Source organism: Somniosus microcephalus, chromosome 26 (genome assembly GCF_052327205.1).
Source record: "Somniosus microcephalus isolate GS21.2 chromosome 26, FLI_Smic_1.0, whole genome shotgun sequence".
NCBI lineage: Eukaryota > Metazoa > Chordata > Chondrichthyes > Squaliformes > Somniosidae > Somniosus > Somniosus microcephalus.
The window spans coordinates 22,870,014-22,889,864 of NC_141012.1; the positions used below are offsets into that span (position 1 = coordinate 22,870,014).

The 19,851-nt window shown below is 42.0% G+C and overlaps 1 long non-coding RNA gene across 2 annotated transcripts; it reads left to right on the plus strand.

Moving 5' to 3' along the window:
* The first annotated feature begins 4,501 nt into the window (after positions 1-4,501).
* Positions 4,502-17,454, plus strand: LOC147100343 (uncharacterized). 2 transcript variants are annotated; one of them, XR_015073746.1, is made up of 3 exons: positions 4,502-4,535; positions 7,995-8,252; positions 17,061-17,454. It is a non-coding gene; the product is annotated as an uncharacterized LOC147100343 (long non-coding RNA). The 2 variants fall into 2 exon arrangements; XR_015073747.1 differs by having other exon boundaries at positions 4,512-4,575.
* The last annotated feature ends 2,397 nt before the right edge of the window (positions 17,455-19,851 follow it).

Below are 19,851 nucleotides of genomic sequence, written 5' to 3' on the forward strand. Positions count from 1 at the left end.
ATACTTAAATTAGAATAGGAACTTTTGATTTTTGATTCACCGGTGTTTATGCTATGTACATAATTTGTCCCTTCTGTAATATCCATGTACATTGGAATAGGAGTAGGCCATTCAGCCCCTTGAGCCTTCTGATCTGTACCTCAACTACATTTACCCACCTTTGCTCCATATCCCTCGATACCCTAACCGAACTAAAATCTATCAATCTCTGTCTTGAGCATTTCAATTGACCCAGCATTCATAGGCTTTTGGGGAGAGAGTCTTTTTCTTATTGGATGTGAAAGACATCTCAGTTAACACTTAAATATTGCTTTGCTGTCCTGCAAAGATTGATTGAACAAACTGTTATAATATGCTTTGTAATTTGGTTATAGATATCACATATGCACAGTTAAAGTGATTGAATTAATTTGTATAATTGGCCTATTTGTTTTTGAAACATTATTGATACTAAAGACCTCCAACAATGCAGTTAAATCGCCTATGATTATTCTGCAGTCAACACATCTGTTAAAGTGCAACTTTGTAAAATATATAATGCTGATACAATTTTTTTAGAACCCTTGTGTTCACTTTTTTGTTTAATGTTTAATTAGGTAAAGAGAAAGAAAGACATTAATAAAGTGCCTCCTCACAACTTTCAGAAACATCTCCAAGCTATTCACATAGAATGAGTTATTGTGCAGTGACTGTTATGTAGGATAATGCAGCAGCAATTTTGCACACAATAAAATCTCATAAACAGTATAAAGACAGATACCTAGATTACCTGTTTGTTGAGGGGAAAATGTTGGTGTTCCACAATTTTAGAGATGCCATATTTTTTAAAGACGAAAATTTAATCTGCGGCCCAGTGAAAGTAAAAGATCCAATAGCACTATTTGAAGAAGAGCAGAGAGTTCTGCTAATGTCCCGACCAACAGTCCTCCCTCAACCAAAAGCAGATTAAATGGTTATTCATTTCATTTGTTGTTTGTGGAATTTTGCTGCCATGTTTGCCTACATTTCAACAGTGATTCATTGGATGTGAAATGCTTTGGGAAATCCTGAGGATATGATAAGGCACTTTATAAATGAAACTGTAGGCTTCAACTCCTTTACCATAATGGCCTTTTGTGCTAAACGCGGGCTGAAACCAGTGTTTCAGCTCAAGACCCCATCTTGGCCACTTCGGATGATCATTAGCACTTGAACTGAACGCGCTGCCGAAGATCGACGCCACTGTATTTGCGAACAGATATGAACTAAACTCGCCACAGAAAGTTAAGTCTTGTCCTTTTAGCAACGTGACAAGTATTAATTACTGCCAAACAAGCTCTCTGGCACTGAAAATGAACGATTACAAATGTGAAAAGAAGGACTTGTATTTTATATAGCGCCTTTCATGACCATCAAAGCGCTTTACAGCCAATGAAGTATTTTTGAAGTGGAGTCACTGTTGTAATGTAAGAAACATGGCAGCCAATTTGTGCACAGCAAGCTCCCACAAACAGCAATGTGATAATAACCAGATCATTTGTTTTAGTGATGTTAATTGAGGGACAAATGTTGGCCAGGACACCAGGGATCACACCCCTGCTCTTCTTCGAAATAGTACCATAGAATCTTTTACATCCACCTCAGAGGGCAGATTCTGTTTAAGGACTCATCCAAAAGACGGCACCTCCAACAGTGCAGCACTCTCTCAGTACTACACTGGAGTGTCAGCCTAGATTTTTATGCTCAAGTCTCTGGAAGTTGGACTTGAACCCACAACCTCTGACTCAAAGGTGAGGGTGCTACCAACTGAGCCATGGCTGACACAAATGTGGAGTCTCATTTCTTCAAGCTTTAATTGTTGTTGGAGATTTTTAAAATTTTAATTTAATTTTTTTAACTTGTCCTTTGTCTCTTTTTTTCCTCTCAGCCTTAATCCAATCTTTCATTCCCTCTCTTTATTTCTCTTTTTGTACCTGATTTGGCATCGAATTCGCCCACTCAAATTTGCAATTCTTTCTCGGTACTTTGCTGTTAATTTCACAATCCTTCAATCTGATTGGTTAAAGAGATAGGCAGTTGGTTGCCCTGTTCACTCAGGTCGCAGATGTTCAGTTTCTCTCGCTGCGCCGTTGTCAGCTCGCACTTTCGACACAAAATATCATCGCGATTAAACGGGCAGCACGGACAAGTCTAACTAAGGCCATTTGTTGCCCTGCTACAGCAAATTATAGCCCAATGATGAAGTTATACAAGACATCAGTTAGGCCACAGTTAAAGTACTGTGTACGTTTTTGGGTGCCCCATTATAGAAAGGACATTAAACCCTGAGGAGAAAAACAACTCTCCTGAGTCTGATTGTACCACTTCACTTACGTCTATTAAGGCTCAAATTCAGATTAGTTTGCCCTGAGGTGTTACGATCATGTAGATAACTATTTATCACAGCTGCTGTAACATCTTCATAAATGGGACAGGAAATGAGCCCCTTACCCACCATAATTCACAATTCATCTGCTACTCTAGATGTGCTGAATAGAAGCTTAAGAGCTGTGGCTCACAAAACCTCAAAAAATGCCTATCTGGTGTACATCAAAGTACATTAAGTAGTGGCCTGAGGGTGATGACTTTCAGTTTAGGAATGAAAACAAAGAACATAGTACTCGTGGTTTAAATAACCATTTATGCTTTTGTGCCTCAGTATAAGCTTTGCTGACTAGAAATTTAACAGCAAGTTCAAGTAACAACACCAGAATTAGAAAAGAAAGCAAAAGAATAAATAATAACAAAATATTTTAAATATATATATTTTTTAAAGTCCATCTGGCAATATATGAGCTGTGACACTAGGAGAGCGAATAAAGGAATTTGAATCCAATTTATTTGGTATTATCTGTTTCTTTTCTCATTTTCATTTAAAATGGGTTGCAATGTCGCATACAGCATTACTACATCACAATACATTAGACTACTTTAAAGAAAGAACTTGCATTTATGAAAGAAAGATTTGCATTTATATAGCGCCTTTCACGACCACCAGACGTCTCAAAGCACGTCACAGCCAATGAAGTACTTTTGAAGTGTAGTCACTGTGACAATGTAGGAAACGCAGCAGTCAAGTTGCGCACAGCAAGGTCCCACAAACAGCAGTGTGATAAAGACCAGATAATCTGATTTAGTGGTGTTGCTTGCAGGCTAAATATTGGCCATGACACGGCGGAGAACTCCCCTGCTCTTCTTCAATATAGTGCCATGCAATTTTCCCTCTAATTCAAAATTCCGCACACGCGCAGTTTTTTCCATTCGAAAGCTGGTGAGCCAGCTGTGCAGGAGCTCCAGAGCGCTGCATGACTGAGCAGCTTAGCGGGAACATCGGTGCCATGGGATCTTTTGCATCCACCTGAGAGGACAGAAAGGGCCTCAGCTTAACGTCTTATCCAAAAGACAGCACCTCCGACAGTGCAGCACTGCCTCCGTACTGAACTGGAGCGACAGCCTAGATTTTGTTCTCAAGTTTCTGGAGTGGGATTTGAACCCACAACCTTCTGACTCAGAGGTGAGAGTGCTATCAACTATACTACGGCTGACACCTTTTATTAGTTTGGCTGCGCTATTCCTTAGTTTTATTTTATTTGCTTATGCGATCTGGGCGTCGCTGGCAATGCCAGCATTTATTGCCCATCCCTAGTTGCCCTTGAGAAGGTGGTGGTGAGCCTCCTTCTTGAACCGCTGCAGTCCGTGTGGTGAAGGTACTCCCACAGTGCTGCTAGGGAGGGAGTTCCAGGATTTTGACCCAGCGACGATGAAGGATCAGCGATATACTTCCAAGTCAGGATGGTGTGTGACTTGGAGGGGAACTTACTGGTGGTGGTGTTCCCATGCGCCTGCTGCCCTTGCCCTTCTAGGTTGAAGAGGTCGCGGGTTTGGGAGGTGCTGCCGAAGAAGCCTTGGCGAGTTGCTGCAGTGCATCCTGTAGATGGTACACACTGCAGCCAAGGTACGCCGGTGGTGGAGGGAGTGAATGTTTAAGGTGGTGGATAGGGTGCCAATCAAATGGGCTGCTTTGTCCTGGATGGTGTCGAGCTTCTTGAGTGTTGTTGGAGCTGCACTCATCCAGGCAAGTGGAGAGTATTCCATCACACTCCTGACTTGTGCCTTGTAGATGGTGGAAAGGCTTTGGGGATTTTATTCTCAACTATTAGAAGCTAATATAAATGAAACAAGGCATGAAACAATATGGTATAAACAAATCTGCCACTGAAATATATGCCATCAATTCTTGTCAAATAGGATTGGTGAGTTCAAATCTCTTGCATCTGTTTGTACTGAGAGTAAGGCAGCTAAATGAGTCAGAGGACAGTTCACACTGACAGTTAATGTGCGTCCAGATGACATGTTATAAACATCTTGCAAAAACCCAGCTGCTGACATAAACAGTTGTTCATGGAGTGGAGTACTGATGTTTGAAATTGGCAAGTTCTAGAATGTGGGGAATAAAGGGGACCAACAAGTGACAGTTTAGGCAGTCGAAGGAATGCACCTGTAAAGGCAGGATGAAGGTGGGCAGATTGAAGAGTGTAAATGGAAATCAGCACAACAGTGAGAGACAAACCCAAAAGATTAGGAAGTATTTTTGTAATAAAAAGAGGCAGAAAATAGTTTGAAACTAATATAAAGGAGAGTAAGGGTTATATTTTCCTCTAGGGTTTAAGTTTAATGAAAACCAGTTGGGCCAGTAGAAAACAGTAACAAACTCGTTGCCTGTTATTTTTACTACTATGCGTTTTCTCTCAACCTTAAATAGTTGCAAAGAAATTAGTGGATACAAACAACAAAAAAGGAACTTTGCTTATTCAGGGCTTGTTACAGACTGTGAAAGCTTTGTTAAAGGCAAATTATGATAAAATTGTACAGCCACACACTGGAAATACTAGAAATGAAAAAGCTGAACTATTCAGAATAGGGGGTCAGTCAAAAAAAGCAGCAAGATTTGGAAGAATTGGCATAGCTACATATGTATGAAACATAGTAACATAATTGTTGTTTTAAAATAGTAAGTTCACATTACAAATGTCCATTGAAAAATGTACCCATATTATCACTTTCTACATTGCTTCATCAGATCGGCCTGCAATTCTGATTGGCAGTTGTAAATTCTTCTGTCTTCATTATTTCTTAACAAAAGAGGAAAATACCATCTAAGTTACTTCATTTAGGTATTTTACTATTGTGTTAAAGGAAAATATTAATACAATCAATTGTAGTAGTTCAGGGAATTAGGTGTGAATTTAATATTACTCCATTCTACCCAAAGTAATCCAGTTAGTGTTAAAGGCTTGCATTTATATAGCGCCTTTCATGACCACCGGACATCCCAAAGTGCTTTACAGCCAATGAAGTACTTTTTGAAGTGTAGTCACTGTTGTAATGTGGGAAATGTGACAGCCAATTTGTGCCCAGCAAGCTCCCACAAACAGCAATGTGATAGTGACCAGATAATCTGTTTTGTTATGTTGATTGAGGGATAAATATTGTCCAGGACACCTGGGATAACTCTCTTCGAAATAGTGCTATGGGATCTTCTACATCCACCTGAGAGGGCAGACAGGGCCTCAGTTTAACGGCTCATCAGAAAGACGGCACCTCCGACAGTGCAGCACTCCCTCAGTGCCACACTGGAGTGTCAGCCTAGATTTTTGTGCTCAAGTCTCTGGAGTGGGACTTTGAACCCGTAACCTTCTGACCCAGAGACAGAGAGTGTTACTCACTGAGCCACAGCTGACACTAAATGACATTAAATATGATTAAACCTTTCTATTGGCATTTGTAATGAGAACTAGTTTATACAAATAGTATTAAGGTTTTAGAAAACAGCAAGTGTAATACCTATATGTAAAAGGGGGGCTAATCTAATCCACCAAATGCAGGCCCATTAGCCTAAAATCAATAGTAGGTAAAATAATGTAAACTATTCTAAGGAGTGGTTTGGAGAACTACCTTTGCAGCAAGAGCTTAATACAAAATGCCCAGCATGGATTTCGAATGTAAAGATCCTGCCTCTCCCTAGATGCTATTACAAGTAAAGTAGATAGTTCAACTCCCTATGATACGGTTTGTTTGAACTAACAGAAAACATTTGACAAGGTCGCACATGAAAGATTTTGGAAAATACTTAAAACCATGGTGCTGGTCTAGAAATTGATCAAGACATAGAAGACAAAGATTACTCATGAAGGGTGTAATGCATAGTGTCAGAACGGAGGAAGAAATTGAGTGGAGTACCACAAGGGCCAATACCCTGACATGTTTCTTACCTCTATTTCTGTGGAATGCCACACAAGTTTCTCAATAATAACCTGAACAAGCAAAGAGTAGCTTTTTCACAGTTCCTGCCAATGTTCATCGATCCATTTTTCAAAGTAGGAATCATTAGAGCCGCACTAAAAATGGACAAGTAGTGTGTTCTCTACCCACTTTACACCACTATTTACTCATGTATCTTATTTTGCTAAGATACAACCCCAATAATTCCCTAATTTTTTGGTTCTGTAGTCATCATTGTATACCAAAATATATCCCCAAACTCAACAAAGCAATACAGAAAAAAATATATTTGGTACTATGCCGGAAAAGTTGAATCTTAATCTAGGAACATTGAACAGCCATTCTCTAATGGTGTAGGCAACATTATTAGAGGAGGTGGAGCAATGCAGTAGAATCTTAAAAAGGGGAGAAAATACGTACATTGAAAATACAAATTCTTGCAGGTTTAAAGAATAATAAACCCACAGTAGGGCAATTGAAAATAATATCAGGAAAATGGCAAAATCCTTAATATCCTTATAGTCTTTTGATCAGAAGGAAATTTATATTATTTAGCTATATTTCCTTTAAAACTTTTCTTCCCCTTCCTTTTAGGTCTTCCAATGTATATACAATTTCAATGGTGGGGAAGGTGGGTAGCTGACCTGCTTCCTGAATTATATCATAAAAACATAAGAACATAGGAACATAGGAAATAGGAGTAGGAAATAGGAGCCCCTCGAGCCTGCTCTGCCATTCAATAAGATCATGGCTGATCTTTGACCTCAACTCCTCTTTCCCACCTGATCCCCATAGCCATTGATACCCCTAGAGTCCGAAAATCTATCTCAACCTTGAATATATACTCAACGACTGAGCATCCACAGCCCTTTAGGGTAGAGAATTCCAAAGATTCACAACCCTCTGTGAAGAAATTCCCCCTCATCTCAGTCTTAAATGGCTGACACCTTATCCTGAGACCATGCCCCTAGCTCTAGACTCCCCAACCAGGAGAAACAACCTCTTAGTATCCACCCTGTCAAACACCCTCAGAATCTTACATGTTTCAATTAGATTCATTTCCATTTCCAGTACCATTTCCACTCCTGTGAAAGCCATTAGCAGAAACAGCTCCAGTGTGACTGGGCTTCCAATTTTCCCTACCTGACATCCTTACACTTAAGAAGCACTAGTCCTCATTAGGGGTTACACTTGGATGACATGAGCAAGATCTAGAACATGGGTACCATGAGCATAAACCAATGAACCACCATTTTTTCGAGAGTGTATTGATAACCACAGGTTACCATATCCTTAATAATCAAACTATTTTGAGCTTAAATTCAGAGTTTGTCCTGGTTTTACAGCAGGAATGTCCAAGTTTTATCTCTTGGGCCACAAAGGTGCATAGATTGGAACCTAAGGGCCACATAAATTAAATGCATGTTCCCATTAATCTGCATATATCTCAGGTTGATGCTACTAATAGGGCTTGGAGTTATGATTTAGGATGTATCTACCAAGGAGACAACAGCGTTAAACAGATCTTTTCGAACTTCAAGGCATACAAAATTCAAATAGGACAAAATAACAGAAATAAAATGAGTGCCAATAAGAATGAGCTACCTGGGCTTTGAGGGTTGCAAGTTGTATACCCCTGCTTTAGAGAGCCACACAATCCTAGACTATATTTTTATGCACATTTCTGCTTCCAGGGTCTACCCACAATCATAGGAAGTGGAATAATTTAAAGACTCACTGAAGAATTATTTGCCTAATCAAGCACTACTGTAGAAGCTATTTAGTGCATCAGAAAGACTGCGAACTCCACACAACTTCATTGGAGCCTGAAGATGAAGAGCTCGCAAAAACCCAAGGATGAGCTGGTGGCAACCTACTTAGGCTGGTCCATTTTCAGTACAATCTTTTGTTGCCTTCCACTTGGACTAGCAGCAGTGGTTTATTCCTGTAAGGTTAGTTGTCCATTTGTGTGGCTTTGGTAAACTTCACACTGTTGCCATGGAAAGAAAAGACTTGAAATCTAAACATGTTTAAGCGTTTTGCATTCACTGTTACTTATACCTCAGCATTTTATTTAGTTTAGGTTTTTCAGTAAAATTACAAAATGAAGAATATAGTTGTACCAGGAAACTCTCTGGTATCCGGCACCGACGGGACCGGGATGGTGCCGGTTGATTAAATATTCCAGATAACGGAGAAGGTTATCTACCGAGGCTATTTTTAACAAACAAAGAGTCAGACTCCTGTTACTGAGGTGTTCGGACTTCTGACAGCGCCAAGAAGCCGAGTAGTGGCAGTTTGGAGAACTACCCACACTGACTAACTCGGCCACCGTGGGAGACTCGGACTCGGGCTCGGCAACATTTCTGGTTATTGAGGTGTTTTCGGAGTATGAATTTTGCTGGTTAATAGAGAATTCCGGATATTTAGGTGCCGTTTAAACGAGAGTTTCCTGTAATTCATAACGCATCAACTGACATTTAAAGAAAGTTTTGTTAAAAAATAAGAAGTTTAAATTCCTGGATATCATCCATTAGGGTCTCTATTGGAGATATTCGTTGTACAATATACAAATATGCAAGAAGGCATATCTGTACATTGTTTGACAGATAATTCAGCTGCTTGTAAAGTTCTGCAAACTTCAAGTAACTACTCATAGCTGTAATCATAATTGTTAGATTTCCACTTTAATAAAGAGCAAATGTGTGTGTACCCTGAAAAGAAATAACAATCTAGGTTGCTGATCGGTAACTTTGGAAAGGTTTCTAAAAATGAAGAGAAAGATGTATTTTAGCAGTGCACTAGAAGAGGTATTGGCCTGGATGGTAGCAATATTCAGCCCTGGCTGGAGCTCTCCCTCCAAACCCACTCTTACTGCAATCGAAAGGCAAGGAATTAAGTTTGGAAGGAGATCACCAGCTAGATCACTGCACTGTTTACGATCCCTGAAACCTGTCATGAAGTCTGCATAACACCAAGAAAAACAAGCAAAAGCTAACTTTTGCCACTGGAAGTTTCCTGGCAGTCGCCCATGGGAGATTAAAGCCCTGGCCCACCAGAAACAATTCCAGAGTTGTTTATCCTGGAACATTTTCATAAAGTAGCAGGAACCAATATGGGAGTGTCCACGACTGGTTGCAGTAAATGTTCTCTCTTCAATGTTGTGATTTCCAATACACATTACTGGATAGGAATTCTAATGCACAATATAAGTTAGAAAACATACCGTCACCAGCACAAGAAGCTGAGAAGGACAGTAATTCACATTTTAATGATTGAAAAGAATCTCTTAAAATCACAGCAAGAGGCCAAAGAGCATTGTTCCATGCGTACACCTAACTTCCGAATGATACACCAGCCAGTAAAATCGTGGCTCTGTATTTGCATCACTGTGAAATTAGAATAGATGCTGTATCTCTCTTTTTCTGGCATTCTCTGTTTTCTCTTTCTATTCTCTCTTCCTTTATTCTTTTACCACCTATTTTTTGTGGTTTCTTTTGCTCAATAGTCCTAAATCTTTAAATCCGCACCCATAGCAGCACCATGGGGGAGTGACCCATTTCAAAGGATTTGGTTTCTGACTGGACCTGCCTTAAGATGGGAATGAATACAGAAGCAACCAGCCTGATATCCATCATGAACAGCCTAAAATGGCTGTCGGACTATATGCAGCAGTGTGCTTCTTCCATCACTGTTGTGACGTAGAAAAGAGTTATTGACATGTTGAAGACCATGGAGCAAGTGACATCTTCATAGCGCTTTGCGAGGAAGCTCCAAAGCAATGATGGAGCAAGCATAGGGCAGAGCTCTCTCATCAACCCTGTGACTGGTGCCACTGAGACATCGAGCACTCAGTTAGAGCACTCTGTTACTGCTGGATTTGATGCACTGGGGGAGCACTTGGAAAGAACAGTTACAGCAGATTTCAGTCATATGAGAGACACCATTTGGACTGCTCTAATGCAAATCATAGGACATCCAGCTGGGACACCCAACACCAAGGTTATGGCAAGAGAAAGATCCAAGGCGGTAGCCTCCTCTCAAGGAACTGGCGTAAGTTCTTACTATAGCCAGGCTCCTCAAGGGAGTGAGGAACTGCCAGAGAGTTATCAGGCAATGTTGGCCACTGCATCATCAAATGAGTTGACATTGCATAGCTCTGCACCCAGAGATGCTGGGCTGTGACCATCTAAATGGGACCACAGCATCCCAGAGCAGCCTGCTACTAGAGTTACTTCCTCTCACCCTGGGAGTATGTTGCCCCAGTGTAAGGTTGTGGAATCGGACAAACACACTACAGAGGGAAAACATAGGTAGAACAATTAAGAACAGTTAGCACAATGGAAACAGAACATGTTAAATAGAGATTTTAACACTCAGCAGGTTTCCGGCAGTAGTCAGTTAATTTCCTGTCCGCCCATGGAAGAATGAGGCTGTGGTGATATTAAACCCCTGGAACAGGTGGGAAGCAGCTGCTGGTTTCCTGGATAATCGAGCGGCCCTTGGTTGCCTGTGGGTACGCGGGTAAGTGTGGGGACAGGAGGTAGCTCATGGTAGGAAAGGGGCGGTGGGGGGGTGTCTGGGGCAGGGGAGGCCAAAACTTTCCCTGTGGGGCCCAGAGGAGCACTCCTGCTCCTCCTGACTCTACCAAGGAAAGTAAAGAACTGATCTTGAATGGCTGCTTCTACTTCTGATCCTCTTCTGACAGGACGTCACCTGATGGGAAAACTGCAGCAGCTTCTTCGCTCAGGCCGGATTTAAAACTGCAGTCGGGGCCCAATGATGTCTTCAAACCCCAAGCTACATACTTAAAGAAGGACCCCACCTGCTTTGAGTGGGCGGCTTAACCGACTGTCCAAAAGTGTCTGTAAAAATCAGCAATGGCGGGATTCAGGTGGGACATCAACAGGTACGTTTTTTTTAAAAATTCATCCTTTTTTATTCCTCGTGTGTCTGGCCACAGTTTGGTTGTTGAGATCATGGCAAGGTTGTAAGTGCTCATTCCGGGCAGAAAGAGGGTAATGCAGAATGAGTGGTGGGAATGTCCATCATATTTACGTGTTTGCTTTGAAAGCACATCCACAGCTGGCCAGTGGCAGAACGTGTCCATTGCTGAACGTAGTTGTCAAGCAGTGAATTTCACTGCACTCTGCCCACCTACATATCAATTCCCTCCCTCCCTCTGTATGGGCCTCCTCTTACTGGGGGATCTACCTCCTCTTGGACTGCTGCAAATCCTCTTCTGATGGCTACAATATAAAACATGCAAGACTTTCGGATGCCGTCCATTGATGCTTTTCGGTCCCTCACATAGTTGCTACATGGTAAACTTCGGTAGAAAGAGGCATGTATACTCCCAGGAAAACAGGCATACAGGATATATATTTTTATTAGTAATTACCACCACATTGTTCGTAGAACGTGGGGTTTCATGTAGAGTCCTCATAGCCAACAGCAGAAGTCCCTGGCTTTGACCTCCCCCAAAGACAGTGGACAGCGCTCAACCAAATCCGCACAGGGCGCAGATGATGCGGCCAGCTGTTCCACAAGTGGAAGATGAGGGACGAGCCGAAGTTCAACTGTGACCATGGAACACATCACACCAACTGGCCCAGTAAGATTTGTTGTGGGAGGCACCTCATTTCTCCACTTAGCATCTCGGGAGACCAACAAATGGATACCCAAGTTAGACATCTCATTATAAGCTTTTCCCGTTATACGAAACAACAATAGCCACATGGGTTCCACCTATGATGGCCTACACGCTTAGAAGGATTCTGTAGCATTACAAGATAATGCTATTGTCACCTTCACAACTACAGGGAGCACCGTACCAATCACTGACATTTATGAAGATCAGCCTGGAGCAGGTAACACCTCCATCTCTTTGGTGAAACATAAGCAATGGAGACAGATATCCTCTGACAGCTCCAGCTATGACTAGCATGGTGTGTAGACTCAGGCCCTGGGGTATTGCCGAGAGTGCACACAACTTCTGAGGATACTTTGCACCTGAAGATATGGCTACTTATGAAATGGTTTTCTTCATCCAAATCGCACAGCACCATTAGAACATGCAAAAGGCTCCCCATCCTCCCATTTTAGCTGCACCTTGTGTAGCAACATTGCAGGCGACTGACTTGGTAAAATGCAGGCTGCAGCCAAAAAGCCGATAAATGGAGGTTTCTACAAATATGTATGAAACGCAATGCAGCAATGCACAAATGCCCAGTCTTCCAAAACAACCCAAAAATCATCAGTCACTAGCCAAATGTAGCCTAGCTTTAAAAGCAAGTATAGATCAGGCCAGGGCTGTTTTCTAGAAAAATATCTGATTTGTATGGGCAAAGAGAGCATCATGAGCGAGCGGAATCTCACCTGTCATCAATAAGACTCAGGATGGGACTTTATCTGAATAATTTTGTTATGCAAAGTAGTCTTTACATATTTACACCACAGCCTACTTTTGTTGCTCTAAGTCACTCATTAGAAAAATGGGCTGGTGCTTCCTAACTCCTAACTGACTGCTCCCTCCGCAACACCCTGGTTCACTCCTCAATCACCCCCAACAGCCCTTACCCTTTGCCCAGCACCTCCCTGTGCAAGAGCAGGAGATATAACACCTGCCCTTTTACCTCCTCCCTTCCCACTGTCCAGGGCCCCAAACACCCCTTCCAGGTGAAACAACGATTTACTTCTACTTCTTACAATTTAGTACACTGTATTCGCTGCTCACGATGCGGTCTCCTCTACATTGGGGAGAACAAACGCAGAATGGGCGGCTGTTTTGCGGAACACCTCCGTTCAGTCCGTAAGGGTGACTCCGAGCTTCCGGTCGCCTGTCATTTTAATTCACCGCTCCACTCCCACTCAGACCTCTCTGGCCTTGGCCTCTTACACTGTTCCAATGAAGCTCAATGTAGGCTCGAGGAACAGCAGCTCATCTTTCGATGAGGCACTTTATAGCCTTTTGGACTCAACATTGAGTTCAACAATTTCAGACTATAACCCCTGCCCCCATTTTTCAGGCGGCTGTTGATGATTCTGCCATCCCCATTGGCAACATTTAACCACTCTTGCCTCCTACCCTAGCACAGACTATTCCTTCAATTCCTTCCTTCACTCCCCCACCCTCCCCCTTTCCCTGTCTCTGCACCTGTTACATCTCTAACCTTTTCCAGTTCTGATGAAGGGTCACAGACCTGAAACGTTAACTCTGTTTCTCTCTCCACGGATGCTGCCTGGCCTGCTGTGTGCTTGCAGCATTTTCTGTTGTTACTTCCTAACTCATACCCGCTGCCAGTGAGGACCCCGAGCCACCAGCAGGGCTTTGGAAAATCAGGTTTGATATTGTCTTTCTTGTCGCTATCTTCTTCTTTTTCTATGTTCAATTTTTTTAATCTTCTTTCTCTTTACATTTTCAGCAGATTTTTCATTGCCATTATTCAGCTTTTTTTTCTTACTCTCCAGTCCCCTAGTGCCTCCTAGTTTCCGATTTACATCAGAAAAAAGGATTAGGGTCCAATTTATTGACACCTTTGGAAACTTCACTAAGGTCTCCCCTGAGCTACTCTTTTCGTGCTCCTGTCACAATGCTACCGATAAATTATCTGTACAAGTACTAAACCAGATGAAGACTTTCTCACTTCATAAATCTCTCACAGCGCACAAAAGTGCACAAATACACTACCGCAAAGTCTTCTGGTTCCTCCTAAGTTTCTATTTATTACACGTAGAAAAATCCAATTTGCAAATCCTTGTACCACAGCTCATTTAATGATTCATCCACCATTTCAACATGAACAGAAAATACCTTAAGCAAAACACATTGACCTGGCGCTTCCGCTAGGTTGCGCTGGGTTTTTTTTCAGCCTAATTTGTCCGAAATCGGCCAAAACAGCGTAAAAGATCGCGGAATTTCAAGCACAAATTACGTCCAGCCCAAATCGAGTTTCCGCGGTCTTTTTGTGCTGGTTTTTAAAAAAAAAATCATGCTGGAAGCTGGCCCTGCCCACAAAACTAGCCATGCTCCCAGGACAAACGAATCACCATGGCGAGGTTTTGCTAATTGTGGGTGTTCACGGGCCTTCGAGGAGGCTCTTAAAATTAAGCCTTTTTTTAAGCGCAAGGACACTAATAGGCTTTTGTATATATTTTTTTAATTTACTAAGAAACTGACTCCTGTATGCCAATGTAACTAGCAAATGGTTCTGTATAGTTTTTTTTAATCATTTACGGTTATTTAAAATCGGGTAACTCACAGGTGGTGAATTAGACCCTGTGATTTAAAATGCTTATTTTTTTTGGTGATAAACCCATTCTCAGCTGTATTAATCAAACTGCACCAGGTTACCACTCTTAAATATATCAAGGAATATTTTTCAAAGCAAATTTTTTTTTTTAATTACTTTCTCAAAACACTGCCCGATTGCGCTGGCTCATGGCAAATTTTACGTTTGGCAATATGCAAATGCATTTGAGCTGAAACTCGAGGAAAAATATACTTCTCAAAACGGGTGCAATTTTAAGCGCAATTTGCGCCCAGATCGCCGATTGCACCCAAAGCGGAAACTCCAGGCCACTGTGCTTCTTCTCCACATTAAATTCTGGATTTGCCAAATTTAGCACTGTGGCTCTCTACATGAGTTCCTGCAAACCTTCACACCTCATCGATTACAAGTCTCTGACACTTCTTAAACTAATCCACGAATGAACTGCTTTAAGTGCAATGTCCTAGATTTACTTTATAGATATACACCCTTAATATCTCACCTGAAAATAGAAGGAAGTTCTCATTTAATCACTTGAGAACTTCTCATAAAATTTATTCTGAATTAATGGGCTGGAAATTGCGGTCAGAAGCTTCCCGTGGACGAAAGTCTCTGAACCGCCAGAAAAGTACGCACCTACCTGGTGCCTCCGTAACTTTGGACTCTTGCGGTCCTGGGCCTGCAGCCATACACCTGGAGTATTGTGTACAGTTTTGGTCTCCTTAGCTAAGGAAGGATATACTTGCCATAGAGGGAGTGCAACGAAGGTTCACCAGACTGGTTCCTGGGATGGGGGGATTGTCCTATGAGGAGAGGTTGAGTAGACTAGGCCTATATTCTCTAGAGTTTAGAAGAATGAGAGGTGATCTCATTGAAACATACAAAATTCTTACAGGGCTTGACAGGGTAGATGCAGGGAGGATGTTTTCCCCTGGCTGGGGAGTCTAGAACCAGGGGTCACAGTCTCAGAATAAAGGGTCGGCCATTTAGGACTGAGATGAGGAGACATTTCTTCTCTCAGGGGTGGCGAATCTTTGGAATTCTCTACCCCAGAGGGCTGTGGATGCTCAGTCATTGTGTATATTCAAGACAGAGATCGATAGATTTTTGAATATTAAGGGAATCAAGGGATATGGGGATAGTGCAGGAAAGTGGAGATGAGGTAGAAGATCAGCCATGACCTTATTGAATGGCGGTGCAGGCTCGAAGGGCCAAATGGCCAACTCCTGCTCCTATTTCTTATGTTCTTATTAAAGGCCCATGTATCCCAGATGCGCGTGCGGTTCGCAAGCATCCCTGGGATCACATGGGCCAGCCCAACCAAACACAAAGGGGGATTTCCATTATGCTTATGGGAATTCCATTATGTACGGAATCCCCATAAGCTTAATAGGAATGGCATAAAAACACACTTTCACCCCACTTCAATAAAAATAAATCATCACATGTTCAAATGAATTCAAATACAATTTAACCAAACATTTAAAACAAAAATTTAATTTTTAGAAAAATAAATGTAAGCATTTTTAAAGGGGCCAAAAATAACAAACTAATTTTAAAGGAGTTTGAAAGTTTAAATCATTCAAAAAAATTTATTTTAATATTTATTTAAACCCTTGCGCTGGCCCTACGTCTACTTTTACCAGGCATAGGAGTTTCATGGGCCTTCGCTGGGCAGTAGTTGGGCAAAGCGAATGTCCATTTCCTGCAGATTCGTACGATCTCTCAAGCAGAAACATTACATGCGGTTACCCAGAACTTGCGGGGCACTTACAACTGCGTACATACGCCCTCATGGGCCCCATAAAATCCGGGCCAATGTAAATCAAAAAATGTTGCATTTTTTTATCTGTATTTTTTTTTAAATAACAGTAATCACTACCTCCACTGATGGCTCTGTAGGAATACTGTCTGGTGTGATACTGAGAAATGCAAGATAGGTACTAGGTTTGACTCCTGGTTTGTGATGAACTAGCTGATCTCAGCCTAAAGGTGGTGGAGTTTCAGCAATTGATTTCAGGAATTTTGGACCTGGGAGCGGATAGATTAGTCGGCAATTTCACACCCGATTCGCCTGATCGCTGGTCAGTGAGCCCTGCTGGGAAATTGAGTGTACAAGTTGAGTGCCTGATTGGCCTCGGTTGTGAAATGCTTCAAGTAGCCTGCCGGCACTCACTGAACAAAGCTACAGTATTTTTGAAGAACGGCCATTTCGACAAGCTACAGAGGCCCACCAGCACTCACGCAGCAATGCTGCAGCATAAGTCACCACCTGTAGAGAAGGTGGGGAGAAAATTGAACAAAATAAAGGAGGAATCAGAGATCACTTGGATCACAATGTGCAGTGTAATCTGAATAATGAATTGCCATCATATTTACTGATTAGCTTATTATTGTGAAGGTAATTAAAATCTTGGCACAAACACATTGGAGATACATATTTAAATTACTTATCATCTGTCAGTAACATTTATTTAACTGTGCTTTCAGGCTAATGGAGCTCTTGATTATGGAAACGTGGAGGAAGCCAGGGGTGCCTCGAAGACTGCCAAAAGATTAAATATAGCAGCATCTGCATTTGGAATCATTATCATTGGAGCAGTAATCATTTATGTAGCTGTTCATAATCTCCCAGAGAAAGCTCATACATAAAGCATTTTACAGATACTTTATTTTGCTATTCTCTGTTTAAAAAGTATTGTAGGAAAGAAAACCTGTTACTACATACACAAAATAATTCTTCTTTGTGAAAAATATGCCTAGGAACTTCTGATTTTTGATTCACTGTATTGTGTATGATATGTACTTAATTTGGCTCGACTGTAATATGTATGGGCATCTGTGAAATGCAACTTCATGAAATATATAATGGCGATACAATCTGGTTTAGAACTTCTTGTCTTTTATTTTGTAGTTTAGTAATTGCGAAGAGTAATGCACAAAGCAATAAAGTAATGCGTAGAACATAAAGCAGTCATAAAAATAATAAAGTAATTGTTATTTGCACACATAGCCAATGATCAAATTGTAGTGCTAGTTACCTTCATTTTACATTTGCCTGGTAATTGAAAATAATACTTGACTTGTAATAACAGTATAATAGTTAAAGTGCTGCAGCTGGGACAAGTTTGGATTCAGTTCCCTTGTTTAGACTATCAGATACATTGTGCATGTGAATTCTTGGGACTTTTCAGCAATTGTACGAGAATGGCAACATTCCCAAATCCACTAATGGTGGGCATGCTACAGAGAGAGAGAAAACTTGATTATTGTACAGTTTTAAAGACATGTGAATTTGATGCTGTTGTTTGGTACTTAATTGGCTATTCTAAATTGATGGATAAATTGCTAATTACATTTGACCAGATTATCTGAATTCTAATTTTCGTTTCAATAGTTTAGCTATCAGTTCAAAGAAAGTTCTGACAAAAGGTCATCGACCTGAAAGGTTAGCCATGATTTCCCCAACCTCGGTGGGTCCGGTTCTGGTTCTGGTTCTGGTTCCGGTTCCGGTTCCGGTTCCGGTTCCGGTTCCGGTTCCGGTGGTGGGTTGTGACCCCGCTGTGTCCTCCAGCCCACTGTCCAAAGTGATTTTATGTTGATTGGGCTTGTTAAGCCCGCCCACTGCGTTTGCCGGCCTATTAAAGGAAGCAGGTATGATGACATCACTTGATGACGCATCATCAGCCTTAAAGGGACCATGGTCAAATTTATTTTGACAGTTGTGCTGTCCGTGTTCTACAGCATTGCTATGCTGCAAACACTGACGAGCACTGCACAGAGGTGTACGGCTGCACCCAGACTCTCCCATAAGAACATAAGAAATAGGAGCAGGAGTAGGCCATTCGGCCCTGCGAGCCTGCTCTGCCATTCAGTAAGATCATGGCTGATCTTCTACCTCATCTCCACTTTCCTGCACTATCCCCATATCCCTTGATTCCCTTAATATTCAAAAACCGAACGATCTCTGTCTTGAATATACTCAACGACTGAGCCTCCACAGCCCTCTGGGGTAGAGAATTCCAAAGATTCACCACCCTCTGAGTGAAGAAATTTCTCCTCATCTCAGTCCTAAATGGCTGACCCCTTATTCTGAGACTGTGACCCCTGGTTCTAGACTCCCCAATCAGCATCTAAACTGTCAAGCCCTGTAAGAATTTAATATGTTTCAATGAGATCACCTCTCATTCTTCTAAACTCTAGAAAATATAGGCCTAGTCTACTCAATTTCTCCTCATAGGACCATCCCAGGAACCAGTCTGGTGAACCTTCGTTGCACTCCCTCTATGGCAAGTATATCCTTCCTTAGGTAAGGAGACCAAAACTGTATACAATACATGGACTCGATGGCCCGAATGGCCTCCTTCTGTGCCGTTATGACTCTGACAATACTCCAGGTGTGGTCTCACCAGGGCCCTATGTACAGTAATTGCAGTAAGACATCTTTATTCTTATACTCAAATCCTCTTGTAATAAAGGCCAACATACCATTTGCTTTCCCTCCATATGCACCCAGGCTCTCCCATAAGAATATAAGAAATAGGAGCAGGAGTAGGTCATTTGGCCCTTTGAGCCTGTCTCCCTCCATATGCTTATGGAGGGAGTCACAGCACGCAGGGAGATCCTCTTCCCTTCCCATGGGCGGAGAAGACCTTCCCAGGAGATCAACGCAGCCTGGTTGCACATTTCACAGGAGGACACAAGCAGGGATGTCAGTAGGAGGACCAGGCTGCAGTGGTACAAACCTTTCAAGGATCTCAGTAGATCACGAAACATTACTGCATAGCCACATTCAACCTCATCCTGCTGTGCCACTCATCACATTCCCATCACTCTGCCTTCCCTACCCTACTCCTGCACATCCTTACTCACACCAACTTACCTTGTACCTCCACCCATCCCTATCTACATTATCACTTCCCCATCTCAATGGCCACTCCTCATACTCACCCTCATCCTAGTCCAATCATACTAACTAACAACACACAAGGGTAGGCACTTATGTGTTTTAGCCAATGTTCATGTGAAGTTTCTGATAATGTGGTGTCAGACATTGAAACCTTTATTTTTAGCACTTTGCATTCTTGGACAGATTTGTGTGCACCTTTGGAAGTGGCTTAGTGAGTTGCAGTGAATGGTGAGGCATAACGGTACTCCCCCCCGCCCCCACAATGGCGGAGTGTGAAATGAATGGCTTGGGCATTGTAGGGATGCTTTATGGTGTTGGTGTGGGGTGGTGCCATCCTGGCAAATCATGTGGCAGCCAGGGTGTACAGCATCA